Source organism: Pipra filicauda, unplaced genomic scaffold (genome assembly GCF_003945595.2).
Source record: "Pipra filicauda isolate LSUMZ 115617 unplaced genomic scaffold, ASM394559v2 scaffold645_size190756_pilon, whole genome shotgun sequence".
NCBI classification, from domain to species: domain Eukaryota; kingdom Metazoa; phylum Chordata; class Aves; order Passeriformes; family Pipridae; genus Pipra; species Pipra filicauda.
This window is the reverse complement of record NW_024104804.1, coordinates 133,424-139,988: the sequence shown is the minus strand read 5'-3', so window position 1 is coordinate 139,988 and position 6,565 is coordinate 133,424.

The following is a 6,565-nucleotide window of genomic DNA, read 5'->3' as shown; positions in this document are numbered from 1 at the left end:
TGTTTAAACTTCTGCGACTTTTCAGCGTGGTTAAACTGAGCTTCGTGAAGCAGTGTGAAGGCTTCCATCGGATCTGCCTTCCAAGACAGCTAACTCACAACGGAGTGTCTCCCTTCATCCAGCCCTTCCCAGCCTGTCTGTTTTGGCTCTGTTTGAAGCCCATCCTTTCAATCACATGCTCCAGGAACTGAGGGAATACGTGGATAAGTGGTGGGCTTGGCAGTGCTGGGTTAACGACTGGACTCATGCCCTGGGCTGATCTTACAACGTGGGCAGCAGGGGAGGGCAGATTCTGCCCCTCTGCCCCCTCAGGTGAGACCCCCCTGCAGAGCTGCCTCCAGCCCTGGGAACAACAGCACAGGGACGTGGAGCTGCTGGAGAGAGTCCAGAGGAGGCCACGAGATGCTCCAAGGGTTGGAGCCCCTCTGCTCTGGAGCCAGGCTGGGAGAGCTGGGGGGGTTCACCTGGAGAAGAGAAGGCTCCAGGGAGACCTGAGAGCCCCTTCCAGGGCCTAAAGGGGCTCCAGGAGAGCTGGAGAGGGACTTGGGATCAAGGGCCTGGAGGGACAGGACAAGGGGGAATGGCTTCCCAGTGCCAGAGGGCAGGGTTAGATGGGATATTGGTAAGGAATTGCTGTCTGTGAGGGTGGGGAGGCCCTGGCACAGGTTGCCCAGAGAAGTTGTGTCTGCCCCTGGATCCCTGGAAGTGTCCAAGGCCAGGTTGGACGGGGCTTGGAGTAACCTGGGTTAGTGGAAGGTGACCCTGCCCCTGGCATGAGCTGCATGAGCTTTAAGGTCTCTTCCAACCCAAACCATTCTGGTATTCTGTCACTGTCCAGCACTGGTCCGGACACTCCACAGCACATCCCAGCTGCTGGAATGTGAGGCTGAATAGCCATAGGGAGAAGGATTTTAATTTAGCAACTGCAGAGGTCTGCAAACGTCACTTTGTTTTCTCATCAGCCAAGCCTTGTGCTTTTACAAACGAGCTGAAGGTGTAGGACTGGCAGCCAGGGGTTTGTTTTGCAGAGAAGACCTTTGTCAGTGTGAACCGAGCTGAACCCACCTCTCTGCTGGCCTGCAGGATGCCGTGATAACAAATTTCCTGTCATTGCCCCTTCCTGGCAAAAATAGCTGAGAGCCAGTTTCTTTCGGGAGGAGACGAATTTTGGAGGGGATGTGCTGAAGCAGCTCTCCAGCAGGAAATCATGGAAATGGAGATTATGGACAGCCTCTGCCAGCAGCCCATGAATTTAAGCCACAGCTGATTCAAAAGGCACCAGAACAGCCCATGTAGCTGCTGAAAACACAGAAATCCCCACACAGAAAATGGGGTGAAGCTGATCTCCAAAATTAAATTCCTTTAAGAGTAAAGATCAGCATAAAGTCAGACCTTAAGGACTGGCTGACATCTCCTCCAGTCTGCAAGCCTGTCTTTGCCATCATAATTTCCATTACAGCACTAAATATTAACAGAGTGTATAGTTGTGGAGTATTTCTTAATTTAAAAAAAAACAAACAGCATTTTCACTTTTCCTGGTGAGGTGTTAATGAAGAAAAAAATCTTCTCGAAACCACTTATCTTCCTAGTTTTGTAGGAGTGATTGGTATTTTGGGGAAAATACTTCGAATGAAAATGAAAGGGCAAATTCTGAGGTTCAATTTAAAATGAAAGGGAAATAAAAAAAAACCAAAACCAAACAAAAAACCCCCAAAAACCCCCTTGCCAAACCCCACCTTTCTTTAATATCCAAATAATGTTTCCACTTTTGTCACTTGTTAGTTCTCTATTTTAATTTAAAATAAAAGAGTGGCAGTTTCACAGTGAGAACGAAATGGTGCTCTTTATCAAAATGTTACTACCTGTATGCTGCCTGTTGCAGAACAAAGTGTTATTAAAATCAACGATGGCTGATATTTTATTAAAGCTGATCTAGAAAGAAACTTGCCAGAACAAGGATGTGCCCGCAGACAGCCCTAGTTATGATATTCTGCACCATTCTCCACCAAATTAATATCAAGAGATTCCTGTTGAATGCGGGATTTTAAAACAGCATTAAGCTGGAAGTTTCACAGTCAGCTTTGCAAAGATGGGAAATGGGAAAAAAAGGAAATTAAAACTATCTAACCCAATAACAAAGTGATAGCCTCAAGGGAGGCTCTGTTTCCAGAGCTGCTGTCTGCCAAAGGATGTCTTGCCCTGGATAAATTGGTTGGGTTTGCTGGGTTTCAGTCTGAAATCGGTTTAGGAAACACGGTGGAAAAACAACAGGTTTCCCACTGATTTTTTTATTGCATATTTAGCAACATTTCCATTTATCCACCAGACGTCAACGACGTAAACATAAAATTGCCTTCTGCACATATGACCACGTATCTGAAAATCTCTCTCTTTAGTGTTCTTCCTGCTGGACTAAACAACTTGTCAGCTCTGGTACTTTCCAGAACTCATTCTCTCCCATTACCTTTAACTTTTCTAGAAGTGCCTGAAAACATGGAGCGTGTTCCCCGAGGATTGCTAAAGAGGCCACCACAGCTCTCTGGCTTCTCTGGCACCGCGGTGTTGCTGACTCACCCCCAGCTTGTGATCATCTATTTCTGCCATAGGAACCGCTTCCGAGTCTGCTGTTCCCCTTCCCCTTCTCCCGATTATTCCTGCCTGAGCGGGTGACCTTGCTGGTGTCATGGAATCACAGAACCCTGGAATGCTTTGGATTGGAAAGGGCCATAAGGACCATCTCATTCCAACCCCCCTGTCATGGGCAGGGACACCTTCCACTAGCCCAGGTTGCTCCAAGCTCTGTCCAACCTGGCCTTGGACACTTCCAAGGATCCAGGTGCAGCCACAGCTTCTCTGGGCAATCTGTGCCGGGGCCTCTCCACCCTCACAGTGAAGAATTCCTTCCTAATATCCCATCTAACCCTGCCCTCTGGCAGTGGGAGGCCATTCCCCCTTGTCCTGGCACTTCCAGGCCCTTGTCCTTTCTGTGCCACATCCGATTTTTCAGCCCTTTCCTCCAAATCCTCAAGATCATTGGTAAATTCCATCCCTATCCCAGTCCTAGCCCTCACTACTGCCACATGCTCTCTGGATATAAATTCCCTATTGTCTCCTCCAGGTTATTGCTGAAGTTTAAACCCACAAGGGGTGGATGCTCCAGCGCAGGTGACACCAAACCATGGGTAGAGGATCCCGGCATGGGGATTGCTCTGGGAATGAAGCTGCTGTGGGGTGTTTTAAAAGCCTTATCATATGATATTTACTGCCTCTTTCCCCACAAGGCCTGTTACCCCCCATAGAAGGAAATGACATTAACGTGAAACCATTTGCCCTTGACAAATTTACGATGGCTGGTTTTCATCTCCGCATTTTCTTCTCCCTTCCTTACAAATGATTTCCCAGTTACATATTCCATGGTCCCTTTGATGTTGTTTATCAGGAACTGAAGTTAATTGGCTTGTAATTTCTAAGCCCTTCCCCCCCCCCCCCCCTTTTTTTCTTTTCTTTTTTAGTTCTTTAAATGGACTCTGTGTTCCCTCTTTCTCAGCCTGCCAGCACCTCGCCTCCTGCCCAAAACCTCTGCTGCAAACAGCTCTGAGATGGCTGGAAACACTTTTTTAAGTCCTCTGGGATAAAGCCCATCACACCAAGTTCATTTGAGAACCACCAGTTTATAAAACCTCGTTGTAATCTGTCCTTTCCTCACTCTCCCATTGACTCTAACCCTTTATCCCTGCCTTCTGCTGTGCCAGCTGCTGATTGTGCCGGACGTTTTGGTGACTGGTGCCGCAATGGGGACAGGAAGTCAGCCTCCTGTGATTGGCATATGAGGATGATGCAGAGGCATCTTTATAGTACATGACCTTGCTTCTTGGAACCATTTCTGTTGAAAAGACTCACGTAAAAATAACAGGAAGGGAAACTTACAGTCGGCAGGGATAGCTTTCCAGCTAAAAACATCAAATAATCTCCTATTGACATCACAAAATTGGCAAACAGCGAAGTTTGTAAAACCCAAATACTTTCAGTTCCTCTTTAAACATTCCAGCTGGGTTACACATTAAGTTCTTGTCCCAGGCGTGAAAAAATGTGTTTCCCAGCAACTAATACTCACATGCTCTCATTTTTACCGTAGGGAAATCGTTCCTGCCCGGAGCTGAACCAGGAAGGGAAGGACTCTGCATGGCTCTCTGTCCCACACAGCAAAGAGCCCACCGCAGCAGCAGTATTCCCTGGAGCGCTCACGGGCAAGGATCTCCTTGCTGTGGCACTCCCACGGAGTTTTGATTTCTGCCACACCTCAGCACCGCGCTGCAGGTCATCCTGCACCGCCCCCCCAGCTGTGCCGGCAGGGATTTGGTGCCTGATGATCCACTCTGCTACACGGACCCTGATTTGCTGGGAGGGCAGTTTAGACCCCACCACTGGTCCCACCCACTTGGTGAGCTGGTGACTGAGAACAGCCAGGCAGGATGTAGGTGGTGAAACCCCAGAATGATACCTGGTGAGCTTTTCTGTGATATCCCCTTGTAGTTACAAGATACAGACAAAGCAACTCAAAGAGGGTTTGCTCTCCAGATCCCAGTGGCAGAAGAGATATATGTCAGCACTTAACATGAGATGAGGCTCTGGGGCTGAATCCAGCACAGGACTGAAACCAGCAGCTCTACAGGACAGCAGTGCTGACAGCACTGGGTACCAGCAAGCCCTGTCAGGTGGAGAGAGTCTTCCCAGAGAAACCTGGAGCATGCAGGGAAGATAAGGAGAAGTTTGCTGAGGAGAGCTGAGGCAGATCAGCTCTTGGGGCAGGAAGGTGGGGAAGGACCACAGGCAGCTTTACAGAAATAAATGCAGTTTTAGTGGCTGGACCCGTTGAACTTTGTAAATCCACCAGTGGGGCAGCCCTGAGATTCCCTGTCCATGATCTCCTCATGCTGGGATTATTCACCCCTCCATCACACTGTTCCCTTTTTGTGGTTACTCTCTGTTCTTTCAAGGCAGAGGGAAGGAAGGAAGGATAAAAGCATCTTCTCTACTTGCCCGTGGGTGTGGAGAGAGGAGAGCAGCTGATCCTCCCTCTCACCCCCTTCCACTGTGTGGATTTGGGGTATAAAAAGAGCATTTTCCCGGTGGTGCCTGGCTCAGACGTGGTCGGAGAAGGACTCTGACCTTTGCACTTGTACATCTGGACCATAAAAACCCAGCACAACCCGTGCATGCAGCTGACACCACTGCCAGCCCGGGCCAAAGGAGACCTGTCCCACCAGCTGCTGCCTTTATTCACTCTGAAAGTCTGCAGAGCTCTTTTCAGCCTCCAACTCAAAATGATCAGCCCCCCCCGTGAAGCTCAGAGTTGAATAAACATTAGGAATTACCTGAATTTTATGTGCCAATGCTAGAAGTTTGCATTTTTCTGCCATTAAATTCCAAGGAGAGATACATGTGTGCAACAGAAACACGTGCTGTATCACAGACACCCCAATGAGTGGAGAGAGTGAACGGTGCTTGAAGATGCACGATAAGACATCTGTTGGACTCTTGGGCTGCGGAATTTAGTACCAGAATGAATTTAAATTAACCACAACAGTGAGAGAGACAAGGTGTGAGGCTGCTTTCTCAGGGGAAACTTCATGAGATGCACAAAAACTGCATTTATGTTGGGGGCTCCCAGAATCAGAAGCACATGGAGCTGCTGGAGCGAGTCCAGAGGAGGCCACGGAGATGCTCCGAGGGCTGGAGCCCCTCTGCTCTGGAGCCAGGCTGGGAGAGCTGGGGGGGTTCACCTGGAGAAGAGAAGGCTCCAGGGAGACCTGAGAGCCCCTTCCAGGGCCTAAAGGGGCTCCAGGAGAGCTGGAGAGGGACTGGGGACAAGGGGTGGAGGGACAGGATGAGGGGGAATGGCTTCCCACTGCCAGAGGGCAGGGTTAGATGGGATATTGGGAAGGGATTGCTGTCTGTGAGGGTGGGGAGGCCCTGGCACAGGTTTCCCAGAGAAGCTGTGGCTGCCCCTGGATCCCTGGGAGTGTTGAAGGCCAGGTTGGACAGGGCTTGGAGCAAGCTGGGCTAGTGGAAGGTGTCACTGCCCCTGGCAGGGGGGGTGGAACTGCATGAGCTTTAAGGTCCCTTCCAACCCAAATTATTCCAGGGTTCTGTGAGTCGTGCCACAGCTGGGCCTCTGTGGCTCTGCACCAGGACACGGTGCCAGCTGGCAGGTATTTGCTGTGACTCACAGCTGAAGGAAAGGACTTACATTTAACTTGTATTTTTAAAGCATGTTAGTAAAAGTTCTGAGCTCTGCTACTCATGCAAAGCACGTCACTGGAGGCGTACTCCTGTGACTCTCTGCTCCTGTTCCTGACTCAGCCAGTCATGTGGATCTGAGCAAACAGCAAATCCTTCAAAAAAACCTCTCAGAATAAAAGTACCCAAAAGACCTAAAAAACAAGAGTCGTGGTTTCCCTGAGCAAGTACTTTGAAGACTACCTGGAGGAAGGGTCAGAAGAAAGCATGGCTGGAGGAACCCGACATGAGGGAGTGTGACCAGTGAGGAAACCCCAGGGGAATT